This window comes from Etheostoma cragini, chromosome 21 (genome assembly GCF_013103735.1).
Source record: "Etheostoma cragini isolate CJK2018 chromosome 21, CSU_Ecrag_1.0, whole genome shotgun sequence".
Taxonomy (NCBI): domain Eukaryota; kingdom Metazoa; phylum Chordata; class Actinopteri; order Perciformes; family Percidae; genus Etheostoma; species Etheostoma cragini.
The window spans coordinates 9,317,825-9,338,949 of NC_048427.1; the positions used below are offsets into that span (position 1 = coordinate 9,317,825).

Consider the following 21,125-nt stretch of genomic DNA (forward strand, 5'->3'; position numbering starts at 1 on the left):
GGGAGTAAAGAAGGTACTTCTGTTCCTTTGATCTTATTGAGTTTTTTTGATTTTCTTTGATTTTGCAATTTTCAATCATTTTCTTTTTTTCTTTAGTTTCACTCAAGCAGTCACTCACACCCTGAACAGAATAAATAGAGGTAACCCCTCAGAATATACCCATGGCAGACTTTAATGTTGCGGGCATAACTAAAATGTTGTTAATTACCACAGTAAATTTGTTTAAGACCCAAATCTGACTCCTAATAATGACTTTAACAATCTATTTGCCTGCATTAGCAAGCCAGTACCATTTATCTTCCAGCAGGTTGTGTGTCTTTACTATTGTCATAGAAAGTAAGCAAACTTTGTATATATAGCACTCAAGACAAAACAGAAGGAGAAGGAAGAAAATAAAGGGATGACTATATTTAAACAGAAAGTAAATGGTATAATATAATGCTTATCAATTGTTCTAAAATCTTTCCTTTTAGTGGTTTCAGCCTTTACATGGTTTAGGTTTTTGTTTTGTGCAAAAAACACAAAAGGGAGACAATACACTAGGAAAGCGGGTTTATTTCTAACTTGCATGCGATTGTATGTGCATTTCAAATTTATGTAAACATGTGCACCGTCTAATAGTGAGTGCAAGTTCTTACTTGGATCTTCAGTTTCACTCTTTGCTGTACAGTTTGTTCCTGCATGTCTTCTCCTCTTCATGACCCGATGCACCATCCACTTCAGATCTGTACTCTCATACATCCCTTGAAAAATACATGATAAGATATTTTTCTTTAAGGAAAAGTTGTTCTGAATGGTGCTGAATTAAAAAAAAAAAAATAGCTCATTAGTACACCTACCTGGAATCAAGAGGCCTAAATCTCGATCTAAAAAAACAACAACCCTGCTGCATTATAAATGACGCATAAGTCGAGCTTCTTAGTAAAGTAAATGTTGAGCAAAAGAAAGTTTTAAAACTGAAATTGTGCATTTAATTTAAACTCACTGATCATTTAAACAAGCACACTTTTAACACAATCAACCAGATCACTTAAATGTAGTTGATAAAACAAATATTTCTTACAACAACAAGTTTTTAAATTAAATTTTTTTTAAAGATGTTTGTTTGACAAATGGAGAAACACATACAGGGACCAGTCTTGCAACCGTCGCAACGCAGCACAAAGCCTGATGCAAGTGTCTTTGCTATTCAAGACCAAAGTAGTTAACTGTTCATTTCCAGTTGCCGTGCCCACGTCATTTAAATAGAAAATGCACCTGCACCCATCTTTGCGCCCATGGGCGTGCTTGTATGCTTGTTACACACACACAGGGAAGCGCAGGAGCACGAACATGCAAAAGATTAAAAATAATACGGTTCAAATCCGCCATCATAATAGCAATGTGCCAAGGTACAAACCAGCCAGGCTTTTAAGGGGAATGGGAGATGACACTCTGATTGGTTTATTGCAGATTACGCCCAAAACACACCTATGAATTAATGAAGACACTAAGTACAACCCTTCTGAACCAGTCGTCTGGTGCACGGATCCTTTTTTCTGCCGTCAAACTAGCAAAAGTGGATTTGGACACGCCCTAAACACACCTGTGCTTAGATCGTTAAAATAGGGACGATTGTTTTAGGTGTAACTAGGTAATGGACAATTATATTAGTCTACATGGAAGAAAACAATACTGAATCAAGTATTAATACTCTCACTCAGTCAACGCTTTGATAATATAAAGATTCATAATTTCACAGAACGAATGAGCAGCTAAGAATAATACAGTGATAGGAAGGAGCCTCAATTTGTGTCACATGTCATATTACAGTGGCCGGCACAACAATTTGGAATGTTCCACCTGTGCGACTGCAGAATCGAGAAACCCTGAGGACTTGTAGCAATTACCCTCTAGGCTATAATTAGCTACAGTTGAATGACTGCATACTAGTTGACTCAGGAAAGACTGGAGGCCCTAACCAAGTGGCACTGTCTGCCAATTTCTCTTGAGCTGAGGGCATGTTGTGTGAAATAATGATTGCAGGTTTGTGAGTACTTCATTGGAATGTTAAGTTTTTTTTCGTCCGTCTGAGTGAAGTCCAAGTAGTAAGTCAGAGACATATAATTATTTTACTCAATCGATCAATTTTATTTGTCCCGTGAAATCCTTCAAGGTACAATGCAAAGTGTCATTTTCTGTATTTCATCAGCTCCTTAAACTTTTGCATTAATAATTACAAAGCAGAATATGGCCTCCGATCGCCATTCAGAAAAAGAGTCACCCGGTTGAATGGCACCTTCACTCTAGGTACCAACTAACGTAAAGTCTCAGTGAAAAGGACACCGCAGCTCCTGACATCCCACTGGAAACCTACAGAGGCTAGCCAGCCCACTGTCTGACCCCGGCACACTGGCCAGCAGGATGGCCAGATGAGACGTCAAATCGCAGACGGTGTGCCATTCCTCCGTGCTTGTCTCGGTGCCCCCTCTAATGTAGAGATGGACATGGACACACACAGATTGTCTTGCTCGTCCATGTAGTCACAATAGTAGCCATAGGTCATAGCTAAAATGCTGCTCTCACCTTTTCCTACCTTTTCTTGCTAGCCAAGTAAGCAGGTCAAATGGTTCCCCTATCCTGATGAGCTCATTGTCACGAGACAGCCGCAGAGATGGTGTTGTTAGTTTGAGCTCATCTTCTCCACTTTTTCATCAGTGTTTACTCTGATGTTTACATTTGAAAACTTAACCGGCCAGCTGACATTTTGCAGAGCTGAGGGAGAGGTGACTGGAGAGGTCCGCACCACAAATCCCAAAAACCCAAACCCTTTAGTTGCACTTTCTCCTGATGAACTAATACTGTATCAAGTTCTAACTACTTAGTAAAAGGTTATCTACCAACACATTTGCCAAATAAACATCACATTTCTATCAACCTGTTGAATTCAAGTCTATGATTCACTCGTCTTTTTCCTCTTGTTGTTTGTTTTTTCATACAACTCCTGACAATACTATCTGTCTCTTTTGGGCTTGCAGAATGTTTGGCTTTCCTCGCCAGCCATTTATTTACTTCATATCTCCGCCATTTCATGCTGAGCAGGTAGCATACAGTCAGCTTGTGAGTTTTTATGCTGAAAATGGTTGCCGACCGGTTTTTCATTTTAAAGGATTTGCTACGGAACCGTATGGACTTAGCTAAGGAAGAGGATTAGGGCCACATGTGAAAAAATATTTTTGAGTTTTATGTTTAAATTCAGGATTCTGACTTCAATTTCAGAACTCAAATACATTAATCTCATGTGGTCCTAATCCTCCTCTATAATTTGCAGACCAAAACAATGAGCTGAAAGCTGCAAATAGCGGCAGGGTTGCTGCTGTGCTATTACTCTATTCATACTACCTTGCATACACTTATTCTCGTTTCTTCTTCCTGTCAGAGATGCTGTGTGTGCTGATAAACCTAGATGTTGCCCAAGGAAACAACTAAAAAGTTGCTACTTGAAGAAACACAAGACAGATGATTACACTGAGGTTTTGGGTGGAGATACTGCCATTGATCAATCATCCCTCCAAGCGATACCGGATCAGCATCCTCATGACAATAACTGCTGATGTCTTTGGTCTGTCCTAAAATACAGAAAAGTAAAGATTAACGCTCTCTTAGATGTCATCCTCTCCTTTAGGCCAAAGTGCAAAGAGAATAATAGATGGTTGGATGTGTTCCAACATTAGACAAGTAAGGATGTCAGACCAATCTTTAAAACACACTTTTGAACTTGGGAATCAATTTATTTTGTTATGAAACATTTCCTTTGCTCTCCTCCTCCCTGCCGCATGTTCATGTTTGGCAATGCTAATAAGGCTCCCAAAATAAACATGCAAATGTGAATTTAAGACCTACTTTCACATCAGTGCTGTTGCTTCTTATACACTAAATACAAAACATTGACAAGATTCCAAAGGTAATCGGGGATCACATATAGAACACTGGCGAAAACGTACAGTAGGAGATACTCCATTGTCGATCAAGTTTTTTTTTTTTAGGCAAGCCATTACTTCCCTGCTGAATAATTATTTGTTTGATAAGTTGAAAATGGCAGTGTAATCCTTTAAAGATCAAACCAATTACACTTGATTCAGTCGCACAGTAAATGCCAAATGTGCTTGAAAATGTACAATTATTTTGTACAGTGCAGACGTATATGAAGATGCATCACATTTGTTAAATGTGATTTATACCGTCTTTACATTTAAAAATGAATGTAGCTGACTCACAGTCTTTCCTGAAAATGCACAGATTTGTGAATACAATCTCATTTTGTAGATCTGTAGATGTGAACGTGTTTATAATGCTTATGATATTTAACTATATGACATTTATTGCCTTCATTGTCCTCAAAGTCGTCATTACTGGTACAGTATGAGTCAAGTTCCTATGTAAAAGCGATGCTATGTTAATGCAGTGTATGGTTACTTAATAGAAAGCAAAAAAAGAAAGAACTGAAATATTAAACATCAGTTGTGACAACAGCACATTGCAAATCGCAAAGAACTGTTATATAAGGCGTGTGTAGATGCAGATTGATATCAAAACTGCCTTCAGGAGGAGGAGAAACATCATTTTGACGTGCACTTCTGATAGCACAGCAGAGACTTAGATGATGACATGCTTTTCTTTGGCTCCGAGATGTCAGACTCACGGAGCGCACAACAATAGAATGCACATATTCTATGAAAATATGAAAAAGCCAAAGGTGGAGGAATACACTATCAGGAGGTGTGGTAGAGCTGGTTGTAAAACCCCATCATGGTACCTGTTTTACTATTCTTGTGTTCAGCACCACAGCACTCAGATGGTTCTGTGAGGGGGAGTCTGGAATAAAACCTGCCGCGAAAGCTTTTCCCAAAGGGCTAAGTATGTCCTTGTGCCAGAGGTATCACCACGGGCAAATGCATGGCACCTTACATTAAATTAACATTGGAAGACACGGCACATGTTCCTGTGATCGTAGCAGAATTCTTGGCCAATGTAAGAGTTCAGTACGTGAAGTAACAAATAGAACCTGCAGCAGACTGCTGGGACACACTAGCTGTGCCGGTGTTGCATGGACCTGCCAGTACCTGACAGTGCCATAGAGGATACAGCTAGCTCAACAACTGTCACTCCATGCACAACGCTACATGCTGATGGTTCTGGGTTGAATAACAATAGCAACACACAGCCACAAGTGTATTTAGTTATGAAAAACATTTTTTTTTTTTTGAGATGATGGATTCAAGTTAAAATTGTCCATCATATCGTCTGCAAAAAGTTTGAAAAGGATATATTCATGTATTCATTTAAATACTTTGGGAAAGAAAAGTAGCAAAAGACTGTCCTTTGCACCATGTGTTTTTGATTTGATCTGTATAGAAAGGCATACAAGGCCTAAAAGGGTGAATAATGGTAATTATTAACCAGGATTCCAGTGCCCCATAATCGCTACTGACACAAACCGTATTACACCTCTAAGGGCAGCCAAGTATGTGGTAAAGCAGCACAATTTGTGTGTTTTGTGTGTTTCACTTTGTTTATTAAAATGGCAACAGTTCTCTGTGGAGTTGTTAGGAGGTTAATTGGTAGTGCAAAGACTAATGCATTAGTTAGCTCTGTATGTGAGGTCTGTGGATTACAGGATGGTATAATGTAATTCAGTGAAGCCATATACACCTCCAGTCCTCCCAGACCCCAAGAGAAAATAGGACCTTATGGCCTCTGATAATATCTTATGGAAATAACTGTGTTGTAATTGATCATTCTGCACGGATGCCCTTCATTCATGTAAGCCCTTATTGATAATACGCCCCAGCCCAAGTAAACATTCTTTCTGCATTTTTCAATGCAATTATTTCTAGCAGGTTGCAATTTAAAAAATATTGGACCTGCTCAGTGGTGCAGGTTTTTGACTTTGATGTGAGGGCTCAGCAGTAGCAGTCTGACATGTGCTCAGCAAACCAAAAGCATGCAGTTAGCCACGGTTGGAGGATGTTGTAGAATATATTAGTCGAAATGAAGGTGCACTGCAGCTTTGGCCACAACCTGCAGCATTGTATTGTGTTTTGGAAACACACTGCAAAGGATTAAACATTCAGGCATTGAGAAGCTGCGTGCTTTACTCGGGGCATGCAATACAGCAAAGATGCAAATTCTCGTCCGTTCTATATGGATTTGCATGATGTTGATGCTCTTTTTTTCGTTCTTTATGTACACAAATAACACCTACTCATCTACAGAACATCTGTTTTATCGAACCGATATTCTTTCTGCAGCAACATTCTATGCTGACACATTTTTTCTTTTTTGCTTAAATGGAAATGATTTGTCTTGCAGAAATCAGTAGAAAAAGGTGTTTCTTTACAGATTACTTACACTTCTTACACTACACAGAGGCTCGCTTGTGTGGCACAGATGATGCAAAGCTGCTGCAAGTTAGCTTTATAGTTGAAACAGCTTGATGCTACCTTGCCAAAGCAGAAAAAAACATGAATTGGACCTTGCATTATGTGTATCAGTACCATTACGTAGAAATTAATTATTAATATTTTTTTTTCTGGTTGATATGTAAGTGCATAATAATAATATACAACTTCCAAGATACTATTCTAGACATAGCTGAGATTACAGGTACATATGAATTAAATAAGATACTTTTTGCATTTTAAGACGTTTTTTTACAAAGACATCTTTTTTACCATCGTAATTTCTGATGGTAGGATATTTAAATGCCTTTGTTCTGATCTGGTGATATTGCCGGTATCAATAATTTAGTGGCCTTTACATGGAATTGGAATTGAAAGAAGGTCTAAAAGTGCAACCATTATAGAAAGGTTTAAATGTGGATTTACTGATCCTGTGTTAAAAGGTGTTTACTTTTGATAAAATGGAAAAGTTTTAGCAGTGCAAATTTGGCATTAATTATAGCTCCAGTTAAAGACAAAGGCAATTGGAATTGCACTGCCTTTTCTGTCAGTGCAGATTGTCACCTATTAATGACAAAGGAGATAGTTATTAAACCAGGAAAAGAGATGTTTTGCAGCTTTTAATAATGATGATTACACAGTAGAAGACCAAAGCTGTTTCTCCCGATGGTTTCTTTATGTTTAACCATGACTTTAGGTAGCCGTGCATTTTAAATGGTTTAGCTTGGATTCTCCTCAGCATGGAGGATGAAACACTATCCTCTGTGTGTGTGTGTGTGTGTGTGTGTGTGTGTGTGTGTGTGTGTGTGTGTGTGTGTGTGTGTGTGTGTGTGTGTGTGTGTGTGTGTGTGTGTGTGTGTGTGTGTGTGTGTGTGTGTGTGTGTGTGTCTCTCTCTCTCTCTCTCTTTGGGCATGTGCGTGCATTAAAAGCCTGGCAGAGCTCAAGGTAGCTCGTGTCTACTATTACCATGGTAACTTCTTCCCTCATTAGTGTGAGCCTAGAAGCAGAAAAAAACAGTTGTTGACTCACTTACAGTGCGCATGCTATGGCAGTTCCTTTTAAATGCTCCATCACAACTAACCTTTTGCGTTATGCTATGTACTTTGTGCATTGATTCTGATTGATCAGACATTAAAATAATTGCCACCTAATAGTATGAATAATTGTTGTTGTGAATAATTCATGACATCATTTGCACATTTGATTGCTTCATCCAAAGCTATGCTGACATATGGTATTGGATCATATTAAAATTTGGTTTGTTTTATGTCTGTTCCTTGAAAACCATCTGTGCAGATGGATAACTAGTAAAACCAGTATTTTATGAGCAAAATACTTACACTTTGTGTGTATGTGTGCGTGTGTGTGTGTGTGTGTGCGTTCATCTACCCTGATAAGGAAGCAAACAAAATCTCACAAAAGGAATTAAAAAATGTTCTGGTCCCCATGAGGAAGAGAGCTATTTCTATTGGCAGTTTGCTGTAGGGTTAAGCTTAAGGATAGACTCAGAGGGCTTGTGTGCGTTTGTCTGTGTCTCTTTGAGCCTGTTTGTCTTCTTCCCAGGACACAAGAGACGTTGACAGCAGTATTAACAGAATCTGATATGACAAAATGAATTATATAGATGAAGACCACAGCATCTTAACTTTCCCTTCCTGCTTTCCTTCTTCTCACATTCCTTTTTCTATGGGGAGCCTGTTCAGCGATTAAATTGTCACTGCACCGTCAGACCTTGACAGGCTGCACTAATCCACGATGCTGTCCCTACTCCTATGATCCATCCTGAAAGGGAGGACGTTTGCTAGGCTTAAAGCCAATGGGCCATGTCCCCCACTACCCCATCCAGCACCTGTGTTAAAGCAACACAATTATAAACGTGAGAGCAGACTTACCTGTTGGCAGCATCCCATGGCAGACCCATCATCTTGCCTTGGAACTGTGTAGAGTTGGCACATTAAGTTTCTAATTCAAGTTAATAAATCGAAAGAAAATGTAGGTGCCCCAAATGTTAAATTATAGTGCATCATTCTTTTCTGACCAGCAACAAGAAGACAGCATTGACTAATTGATGGTAAATCAATTAGTCATTGATCCACAATGTATCAACAATGTGTAATTTACCAGATTGTTCCGGTGCTGCGGGTGGTTCTACCGGATGTTCCTCATTTTCAGCTGGCTGTCCCTCAGCTTCCGCTTTCTTTGTGTTTGCATTCTTAACTCTGGTCGATTCAGAAAAAAACTTCCGAGCTAGAGGGTGTCTCTTATATATGAGTAATTTCTGCTTGAGAACATCTACTAGTCCACACTATTACTCTTCCTATACCTACTAATAATAACATATAATAACAATAATAACAACAAAAAACCGCACACTGCTATAAACACATGATGGATTTCTCCATTCATGCTTCCATCTCGGTGCCTTCAGCATTATATTTTTACATTCTGCAGGCTTGTCACAGACATTGCAGATGAAAGAATCACGTGTCCATGTTCAGCTAACAAAGACTGCCTTGTTTTTCAAGCTACAAGACATAATGAGCGTTGCACAGACATGTTGTCAAGAAAATCCACCATGCCTGCAGACAATTAAAATTAACACTTGTACAAGGCGCTGGTCTATATTTACTGTTTCATTCATCAGCTTTTGTTTTTAGGAGCCAATATTATATTGCTTTTTTGATTTTATTGGCATGGAATGCTGTACATCCTTGTTACAGTATTAACAAGTTGCAGAAGTGCCCATAAATGATACAAAAAAACATTTTCAAAGTCAAACTGAAATTGAATTACTTTTTGCCGAAAAATCATTACATATTGTACAGTTTGTCTTTGGTTTGTTTTTGACTTGTGGACTTGCTGTTTCAAAGTTGTACCAAAAAAAGAAATTGAAATCTGCATTTGATTAGTGCAGCCTCTGTGTTGGCGGGTCCTAAATATATATTGTACATTACTCATACCTACTCCTCGTTGTGATTTAAATCACAAGGTGACGTGCAAGTTTTGATGATGAAGTCTGGGTGATGAAGGGTGGCAGCTAATGCTAGCTAGACCTCCTCTTCCTGTGACTCAGCAGATGTAACAAACAAAAAGTTTAGTTTAGTTAAGCTAGTGTGAATCTGTGCTAGCGTTAGCAAGCTAGGCTAACTAAAGGGGGGGGGGGGGGATTTCTTGTATCAACTATCATGGATTATACAGTATGACATTCTGATTTGAGTCGCATACCACAGAAGTTGACAGTGCACCTCAATGGATGTATTACATTGACTGGACACCAGCTATTCCAAAATGGCGCCCAATGCTCATCTAGCGCATGAGCCCAAAAAGTTTACGCACATCCTGGTTTGCTGGTATGTACCAAATAGAGAGAAACACTTATATGGGATGACATCATGCACCTAAAAGTTGCTTTTCAAGGCTATGTAAATGTTTTGCCAGTATTATGGTTTAAAAAAATCATTATACAAACGTATAATCATTATATAAGAATAGAATTTCGTTGCAGTGTTGCGAGTGGCTACCTCTACAAATTGGAAGCAAGGCTTAGTGGTTGGTCCGTATTCAGGCTGCAGCATCATTATATACATATTTTACAAAAAGTGAGGAGAACTCCAATTTCCATTGGACTTTAATATTGTTCCTTTGTTGCTGCCATGTTGCTTCTGATTTACGGCCTGATACACATTCTACTTGTGTGGAAAACACCTTATCCCTGTAAGTTTTCACGTTTACAAAGTCCCATTTCTGAAGAGAACTGTGCAATCACATTTGCAGTGTAAGATCACAAATGAAATGACAGACAGTCAACCACATAAACACAGCATCTCTCTCCAATGTCTCTTCCCCAGATCAAATGCACACTCAGACTTTTTATAAAGTAATGACAGAGCATCCGGATGTATTCAACACAAAGAGACTGCACAGGATTTGAAGGCAGCTGTACAGCCTCAGTTAGTTGTCTGCAGCTCTTGTCATTTTGTTGTGAGCCCAGCTGGTGAAGGATAACAGCTGCTTCTCATTTCCGATGTTTAGACTAAGTAATTTTCAGTAGTGGACACAGAATACAGACCATAGATCTTGTTTAAACACAGCTGACTTTGACATTGCTGTAGCCAACGCATGCAAATGGGGAACTGTGCCTGTGCCTGTTATCATGATGGAAGGACCAGATAGAGGAGTAAAGAACGGGGACAGGGGCTAGATGGTTTGGGATAATAAAATGTATTCTTTAAATAGGGAAACAATAGAGGATCTAATTTCCTCCCATGTCAGGGGAATCTGATCTCACATCTTTCAGATCATGAGTTCAGGTGCAGTGGAGACCTTTGAAATATGTGCTACAACTGTACTAAGGGTTGTCATCTTTACTCCACCAGAGGGAGCTGCACTGATTTCATCATCACATCTAGAGTAGAAATTAATCACTTTTATATCATCCCCTAGGAGTTTCTTTGGTTGCTGCTCTATTGGAGCACATTGGTAAAGATGTCATAAGGCTGAGATTTTAATACTTCTGTGTCTGCGTATATGCAAATTATATTTACATGTAAATATGTTTTTTATGGAATACCTGCAAAATCAAAGATTAGCCTCTGCTGCAGGAAAATTAAAACAATGAGCCTCTTTTCCACGTTCCATATTATGCCATTCTTCACCTCTATTTTCTCCCACATTCTGCCTCATCTTGCTCATTTTGTTTCTCTATCAGAAGCAATGTACAGTAAGACTCATGCCTTCTTTGTTGCATCTTTACCGGCTTTATTTGAGCTGCGGCTTGTACATTTTATCCTCAAAAGAGTGTCAAATAAGATCAGTTAGTTGGAACAAGCCAGGGGATTCAGAGGAATAAGGGAAGAAGAGACCATTTGAGCAAGAGATAGAAAATGTAGGAAGAAAATAGATGCAATTGGTGGGGCTTAATCCGGGTGATATTTCATCATCAAATGATCTGACGCGATTCTTTATCTTTCCTGATATCATCGTTATGTTTTCACAAGAGAGTTTGCTTTGGCATTGCACCGGGACATCTGTCCATGTTTATTAAAGGAACGCTCCTGAATTGAATTTAGTAAAGTAGCAAATGAAAGGAAACGGATAGAGGCTGAAAGAATTCCCATTGTTTCACCTCAACCTGTCTCAGGCTGAGATTAATTATCAAGCAATGCACTAGTTTAATCTACGTTCAGGGGAAAACAACGAGCAAACTGGGGATACATATTCATTTGTCAATACAGATATATGTTGATTAACGGAGCTTGTATGGGAAGTGTAGTTACAAACATTAAAGCTAATTTAAATTCAAATGTTAACAAGATGGAGTTTCTCTTGATTTTATCCGAAAAATGGTTAAAGCAAAAGGACGATCAAAGACTATTGATATAATGACAAAAAGCATTTTAGCTAATCATAGTTCTCAGAAATAATAATAGCCTTATAAAGCCTGGCTTAACTAATTAAATTATATCACAACTTGTTGAGACAAGTTTTTTTGGTTGCTGTTTTCTCATTTAAAGCTGCAGGGGGTAGAAAGCAACACAAATGCCAGAATCTGAAGTAGACAGAGACCTCTTCCTCTCCCCTCTGTGTCACATGGGCATGGACATGCATAGAACAGCCAATAGGAATGCTCTCTCTCTCTAAAATGACCTTTGGTTGGAAAAAGTCTACTGTCACGGTCTAGACAGTTTTCTCTCAGATAACTTGAATTACAACATGCAGAAAGATTATTACGTATTTTTTGCCCAAATACACCAAAGATAAATTCAAGTCTAACACAGCTTAAATTTGTTTTTATAAAAAGGTCAAGTAATGGTTTTAAAACCTTTAAAAATGTTTGAAAGAAACAAACCACACAGCAGTACTGCAACATCCCTTATATACCGGGCTGGATGTACCATTCGGTTGATTGGCAAGACAAAACGGGCACCACCCTCCATAAATTGATTGTTATTATAAGAACTTATAGATGTTTTTCTAATAAATGCCGGAAAATGTTCATGGGACAGTTTTAACCAACTAACCTTATTGTTATACATTGCATTAGAGAACACAAACCTCCTGAGAGGAAAACGTCCAATTTATTTCTTTGTGAAGAAACTCAGAATTCATCCCAAATAATCCCTTTCTTACCTGTTAAATGATTTCTGTTGAGATGGATACTGTAGCTAATGCTCCATGCTCTGCGTGACCTCCGCACCATCTTTGGCATGGTAAATAATGAACTGAGGAATTGCCTCGGCGTCTGTGGGACTGACCCGGACTGGTTAACTGTCAGTACGTTTTTGTTTTTTATTGGGGATTGCGTAACGTCTGCTTAATTTAATACGTGTGGTGAGGCACAAACTTATTTTCATTGCCATGGAAATACTGCAGTATCTATCAGTGTCTAACTGAATGTCTCCTGTCCCAGATCTCCTCGTGATGAATGATGAAAGACACTAACGTCTGTCTTTAATGTCATGTCATCTCAACAAACAAACATAAAGAGGTCTGTAGCTCTCTTAACTCTACAGAGTACATCAAGTTTTAATCAGAGAATCAGTTCTGTTTGTAACATAACAGAATAGACAGCTAATCATTTTTTTAATAGAGGAGCAATGCAAAGACCATCATAACAGAATGTTATCAACATTAAAATACTTACTGATCTTCATGATTGCCATACTCAGACATAAAATTAAATCATAGAGGGAAAAAGTTAATAAAAGATTAATATTGTACTTCAAAGTACTTACTGTTTACAAAAAACAAGTTTTATCTCTAATGAATAAACCACAATATAAGGAGCCATAATTTTATGTTTTCCGCCGATGCCACAGAAAGTCCTTGATGGATGTCACAAGTCACTGCTATATTCTCTTTTTGTCTGCACCAGGAAGTTCCTTTCAGTTGAGGAAGCTGTCTGAACTACTGACAAGAAACGGAGCAGTGTTGTCAAAGGCTACATTTTCCAAACAGTTCAGTGGATATGAACATTTTACCGAGAGCATGACAGTGATTACATGTTTTGAAATGCCTTTGGGTTTTTAGTTGATGGCATTGAAGCCTTGTTGATATTTTTGCAAGCGTGCCAGTCTGCCGCTTGTCACCGCTATTTCTATTAATCTCAGTCAAACTCAGTTCCTGAAAGGTCCTGCCATCACTAATTAGATGTTTTCATTGTGTCAAAAACCAAAGCCAGTATATTATGCTATTTCGAAGAAAAGGGCATTGCAGAGCAGCAAGGTTTTTACATGTTCCATCTTACTCATACTTGTTTTCACAGCTAGTATCAGACTTACAAGAAGTACCCTCACATAGTCCTGTGTTTTATAATTAATCAGAAATACATTACGTCTTTCCCAATTGACTGTTTGATGGGGTCCAGAGTTGATGGTGTATTTTATATATGTGTGTGTGGATGTATATATATATATATATATATATATATATATATATATATATATATATATATATATATATATATATATATATATATGTATATATATGTATATATATATATATGTATATATATGTATATGTATATATATGTATATATATATATAATTGAATGGCTTAATTTAATTTGTATTGTCTTAACATTGCTGATGGAGTTAATCAGAGTTGCATCCACTTGCTAGATACAACAAATTAGCAATAATAAGGCCGTTTAAATACTTGTTTGTGAAGTAACATTAGTGTTTTCTCTGATATACACACACCTACACAAATATACAAAGAGAGAGAAAGATTAATTTTAAAAGCAATCTTTAAAAAATCACTAAGTTCATTTGTATTGTTGATTATAAACACTGACTAGAAAAGTGCACTCAGTGTACGTAGAGATCCCTGCCAGGTGTGTCTTCCTCCTACCTCCTAAACAAAGAAGACTCTCACTTGATTGTCCCTAACGTTCTATTACGGTCAAGATGGTGGCGAAGATAACAAAAACAGGGATTTATTCATCTTTAACGTGACTAACGTTAGTTGATTATAACATATTAGGAATGGAAATAATGTTCAATTACTCCGGTTTAAAACAAGATCAAACCTTTCTTCTCTTCCGTAATTGTCTCCAGCCGGAGACAATCCATTGGAATGCCCACTCATGCATTTAAAGTTGGGCTTTCCCACGATAACCATTTTTTCGTAAGAGCCTTTTTTTTTTGCTGTGACCAGCAATTTATTTAACAAATATTGGTCCCTTTGCAGCCATTCCTGAGTCATGAGTCCTAAAAATATGGTCTTACCCTCCAGAGGCACATGACAACAGGCATCATAGATTTCAATACCCTGGAAGCTGTCATAAGTCTAAACAGAAGATTAAACTTTCTAATTGATGTTCTGAGCTTCCTTAATCACTGCTTGTGTGAGAGAGCAGAGACCTGGGAAAGAGTGTGACAGAGAGAGAGAGAGAAAGAGAGAGAGACACAGAGAGAGAAAGATTAGAGTCTTGACAAGGAAAGCCTTTCAAGTCTGTAGGTTTGAAGTGCTAATGACATGCAAATGTGTGAAAATGATTGTGCACCCACCCCTTAAAACATGCACTGACTACTTGAAGCTGAGTGAAATTCTAGGCTGGTGTTTGTCTATAAATAGTGAAAGTTTGGGGAAGTTTGAGTTTTTTTTAAACTATGCTAGCTACCATCCAAATCAGTGGACGAACGTGTTTAACTCTATTCATCTTTGCTCATTTGTCGACAAATGTGTCTCACTTCTGAATTGATATTAGGTCAGCAAAATGTTTTTTTGTGATCAACATCTAATTAGTGTATGTCACAGTAAAAGATTTGATGCATAAATACATTGATAAAGTTAATAGGAACTCACTATAAATGGTCTTCTGTTACTATTGTCACCATTATGCACTATTTTTGCTTCTTTTAAAGAAAATGTCAATAAAGAAATTGTTTAAAAAGAGTTAATAGTAACTTGTCAATAGGAGTACAGTTGATGTCAAGTTGCATTTTGTTATACTGATAATATTATACAGTAATAATCTGTCAATTAATGAGGTTTGAGGTGTGGTCTTGAGCTTGATGAGGCTGAACTTAATTACACGAAACATCAACTGTATAATGCAATTTACAGTAACTTCCAAAGGAGACAGTTTTACTACATGTGACAAGACAAATAAAGGGATGAATGAACACACTGATGATGCATTACATTAGCTGCAACACAAATCCATAGACAGTGAGGAAAAGATAGCATACTAATCCATTTTGCAGCAGTTGACAACATTAATACAAGTTTTCTTGTAAAACAAAATAGTTAGCAACTGTGGCAAAGTGAGAGATGAGATGAGTTATGGTTCCACACAAGAAGAGGGCACAGGACAAGCTCAGAGAGAGAGTTCGAAAACTTTTAAAATCCTCAGACATTTTCAAAATGACTCAAATTTTTGTCTCACTTCTTTTTATAGACGATTAGGAAAAGCAGTATCACCCACACGACGATGTAGCTGAGATGATCCCTCTGACTCCTGAAATGTCACTTTTGCCAAGGCCTCTAATCTCACAGCATCCTGTGTGATCACATATGCATTAATATGCAGTGAAAACATATGGCAGGTGAGAACCATGGAGCCCCTTTAAAGGACTGGTGCATTTGCTGATTCCCAACATTTCCCATATTATCAGGATGGCTCACAACAGTCCACAAGTCAATTAGACTGATTAAGATGGATGGATAAATCTGTAAAGCCTTCACACTACCAGATAATCTGTCCTAACCGTTACTCCCAACCAAGCCTCTAATGGGGATTTCACATTTGATTGTTTGGGTGGATAAATCTGGTGGAATTGGCCCGAGAAGGGGCACAATACTCAATCAGAACTAGTTTTTACGCCGTGTTGTCCGAATCCTATGTGGTTATAGTTGTTCCAAAAGCCCACACTCAAAAGTGGATTGAGAAGCCAGCCATCATGGAGAAGGGAGAGACACAATATTGTTTAATTATGGGTATACATGTGCACATTTTGTCGTAGTCTCTCCTATGGGACATTAATAGTTTTGCACTTGGTTGTTCACAAGAGAAGTAAATGAGCTGTTGTGTAACTCTGTTAACCGAGCTAGGAAGAGCGGTTCAAAACCCGGCTCCTTTCAACTTGCACACTTGGCCAATCACGGTGTGAAGTGGTTGTAAATGTCAGATCCTCATTTTTCAAAAAGCTTACAGAAATGGTCTGCCACAGTACTCCCTTATCCATCGTCAGACATTTGTGGTGGGGGGATGGGTTTTCCGGAATTATTCCACTGCCTGACTATCCTAATGGAGTACACAGGCCCCTTAAAGCTTTGATGAGTGCTCATCTGTAGTTAACAATTAGATCTTAGTGTTATGTTATAATGGCAAAGTAAACGTAGGACAAAAGCGGCCCTCGCTGTGTGGAGTGCCTAAGCAGCAGCAAGGAGTCAACGATAAGTAGAATGAGCTGCCTTGAAGCCTCAAAAAATGTTTCTTCAGTTCAACAGCAATACAAAATGTATTGGCAAAACTGTTTTTTCCCTTCAGAAAACATTTTTGTCTTGTACCAATTGTTATGTCTGTATTGAGACATGTATGAATCCAATTAAGGAGACTTTCGGTGCATGTTATTAACACGCACAGAAAGTCTCCTTAATTGAGAGAAAGTGTTTGAGAGAAGTGTTTTATTATAATGGGTTTAAACACATTATAATAAAACACTTCTCTCTTCTAGTGTTCATTTTGTCGCCTATTTTTAATTTAGTCTTAGTCTTGGGCCAAATGTCCTTGTTAGTTTTAGTCATATTTAGTCATACACACACGTTTTTAGTCAACTAAAAGTCTTGTCAGTTTAGTCTTGTTTTAGTCAAAAGAGAACTCGGGTATCTTTTAATGTTTTAGTCTGAGTCAGTTTTTGGACATTGGAGCAGTCTCATCATTGTCTCGTCTTTGTCATGAAAAAAAAAGGTAATTACTTATTTAGTTATTTATTTATAACATATGTAGTCATGTCTCGTCTGTCAAAATTAGCAATACTGTCTTCCAAGTTTAAACAGATGTTTAACATGTTAAATAAAAAACATGATTGGCTGCTTCATGCAGGGGACTAGACATGAGCTCTGAGCCACTAATTGCCGGGGAAATACAAATTGAAGTAAACAATACTAGAGGATCAGCAGCACGACAAGAATAATACTGTCATAATATTGCTGGTCTTTGGCTTGTGTTGTGCTACTGAATAGATAAAGTGCACTGTACATGCATCTTGTAATTTCTATCTTGTTATATATACACTATCATTAAATGTTCACTTATCCACATCAACTAACGCTACATTCATCCACTTCAATCACAAATATTGCAAATCATGGTATAAAAATGATCATCCAGCACTTTATAGACACCATTCACACACAAAAAAACAGAAGAACAGTTTTCCTCACTGGGCATAAACCTAACTAATTTACATTCTAAATAGTTCTCCTTTCTTTGTATTTTTTTTGTATTTGTCACTGACAAACTCATCAAAGTATTTGTTTTCAAGCCACTATTGAAAAAGCTCATCAGCTTCACTTGAAGCCTGAGAAGTGACAGACCAATTTGCTATCTTGAACCCACTTACTTGTTCTGTATCTATCACCTCCATGAATCTGCCTCGACTTCAGTGTACAGTAGCACTGAGACAGCTCTAATGAAAGTAACAAATGACCTGCTATTCTGACCTGGGCTCTGCATTAGTCCTGGTTTTCTCTGACACAGGTGCAGCCTTTGAGGCTGTTGGTCTTTGTGTCTTTTAAGCGGTTTTGGCTAAGCTCCTCCTGTTCCCAGCTGATTTAGCCAATACATTACCTAATAAATCATTTTTCATACTTTAAAAATGCAGATTCTTTTCTGTTCTGTTATGCAAGATATTCCCCTTAGCTATAAATTGTATTCAGCATCTCCTGGGCACACCTGCCACTTTTAGGTTTCAGATTTGCTTCCATAGGTACATTGTATGAAACAACACACATTTTCCTACATTTCAAGCTTAAAAAATATGTATGAAGAGTGATTATTTTTGAGAATGGTAAGACAAAATATTATTATTGATAATAATAATAATAATTATTATTATTGTTATTTAGCAATAATTAAAAACAATAATAATAATAAAGATTTAGAAGAGCAGTTTTTAGAAGAACAGTTTTTATAACAATGTCACCCTAACAGTTGGTAGAACTGGACCAACTTTGTTTTAAATATATATACATCTTAAACCAAGTTTGGGGTACTTATTCTAATTTTAGAATATGAGAAAAACAGAATCCCAGACAACCAACTGCTGCAATGCAAAGGCCTCTTCAACACAAACACACACACAGCCATCCCCAAATACACGGTCCTGATATCCACACAAACCAGAAAACACAAACATAATCCAGTCTCTCTTAGTCCCTCTTCACTGACTTTCTGCAAATGCACATATTGATTAAGGACTTGCAGGATTACTCATGCCTGCAAAGAAAAAAACAGATTGGGAACAGAAAACCTTTGACAATGGCAAACCCTCTGTGTGAACAAGTTTCCCACCATTGTTAAGGAACCAGACGGTGTCTCAGTATTAGAGTCCAGACTCCCATTATTCAGCACAGCATACGACCCACCTTAACTCCCACCTTGTCAGCGAGTCTCTTTTATCTACTGCCCTGCAGTGTATCTTTCACGTCCCTCTACAGATGGTCTTACTATTGCACAGTGCAGTGCACATATACCGTTTCCATGGTTATATGTGCAGACACTTGCTCTGGCCCCATTTGTTGGGGTGTCGTACATTTGTTTCATCTCTTTTTTTCATGCACATGTGATCATTATGTAGGTTACTTGTTGTATTCCCACTTTAGAGTTTAGGATATGATAAATATATAACTCTGTTCTCTAACATCAGATTAGACACATGTAGTTTAGCATTAGATAAATGTGCAAATAAACTTAGGCACCCAGATGGTAGAGCGGGCGCCCACGTATTTCTGTTTACTGCTCGACGCAGCGGGCCCGGATTCGACTCCGACCTGTGGCCCTTTGCTGAATGTCATTCTCCCTCTCTCTACCCTTTAATTTCTCAGCTGTCCTGCTGTACACAATCCTTTCCCCCAGCTAGACAAACTGGCACCAGTTGCTCCTGGTGTTCCCTGTTAGAGTTGTTTGGTTATGGTTAACATAGCCAACTGACATTCCCTGTAGACTTCTGCTTGGATGGGTGTATGATTCGCTTACCACGTCTTATATAAGCAATGTTTCTCTCTCTCTAAGGTGTTTCACTGATAGGAACATTCCACTTTAATCTGTCATTGGTACATGTGTATTTTTTCTGATTATTTCTTTTTTAATTCAATCAACATCTAGAGTTTTGTCTCCTTTTAAGAACTAACCAAATGTTACATTTTCTATATATGCAACCATCTGTTTTAAAGATAGAGACACAAATGGATATCATTAACCTAGCCTTTTGAAACCATGATACCATATCTGCTGCTATAGCCTACTTGATTTAAATAGATTATTCATTTATTTATTTGAATTCATGAGTCTTTTTCAGTGGGAGTCAATCAACACTAAATGACATGGGGGACGGACAGAAGCATATAACATATTACAAAGTAATGCAACTGCCATGCAATAAATACCACCTTTACAAAGCTTACAATGATCAGAGGTGACTCTTTCAGAGAGTTAGTTTAATCTGTGTTGATTTCTGAGAATTTGATGTTGTCAAAAAACAAGAAACCTTTTAAAATATAATTAAATTACAAAATACATTGAACATAATGCTTCATAAAAGTTCTGTATATTTCACTGAATTTTCTCATCGACGGTAGTGTTTTTTTGTCCATTGTTTTACAAAAAACATCACTCACGCTACCTTACTATGATATTAAGACAGCATTTTTTTGGGCCACTTGGGGGCAGCAGAACAAGCATACTATCCCTTAATAAAGTGATTAAACACTTTAGGACAAACAGTGGCCTGTTTACACAAACCAGCAAACTAATCATTTAATAATGTCATGTCTCTGCACCCACATTTTATTGCATTTTGTTGCTTTTGCATTCATTTAACTGACATGTGCATTATATTATTATTATTCAGAACTGTGCAATATATTTATTATTATCATCACAAACCTGCAAGGTTGTATTTAATGTAATATAATTATCTTGTCTTAATATCCAAGTCAGTCTATTGTGTCATCTGGTAAAATGTAGTTTAGTTATGCATGGCCAAAATTGCCTACGGTACTCTAGATGAGCAACATTATAAAACAATGTTACAAGAACCGAAGCATGATTAATATTTGGATATGATTAGGAAAATACTAAAGAAAAATATGTAGGTCTTATATGTAGGTCTTATCAAATATAGAAGTAAGACCAGATGACATTTAGTTTAAATGATGTATTGTCAATAATTTGTCTTTCTTATAACTCATATATACTTTCAATCCTGATGATGTACTACCACAAATGTTACTGTATTATAAGTATATTATTGATATTGATTAACTTTCTTGAAGCTGGTAAAGTTCTCTATTTATCATGAAGTGCTCCCACAGCAGCACTTTACCTGACTTGAAGGCAGATTGTAATCGGTCTGCCGTCAGAGTGGTGCTGATGATAGCAATCAGGGAAAGTGGCAAGGCTGTGGATCAGTTCTTGGACCTCATCTGTGGAGAAAGAAGATAGATCATTTAAACCA

At 37.6% G+C, this 21,125-nt stretch overlaps 1 protein-coding gene across 2 annotated transcripts in view; it reads left to right on the forward strand.

Moving 5' to 3' along the window:
- nrg3b (neuregulin 3b) overlaps positions 1–21,125 on the forward strand; it is a 193,527-nt gene that overhangs the window by 98,324 nt on the left and 74,078 nt on the right. The gene's annotated exons all lie outside the window — the stretch shown is intronic.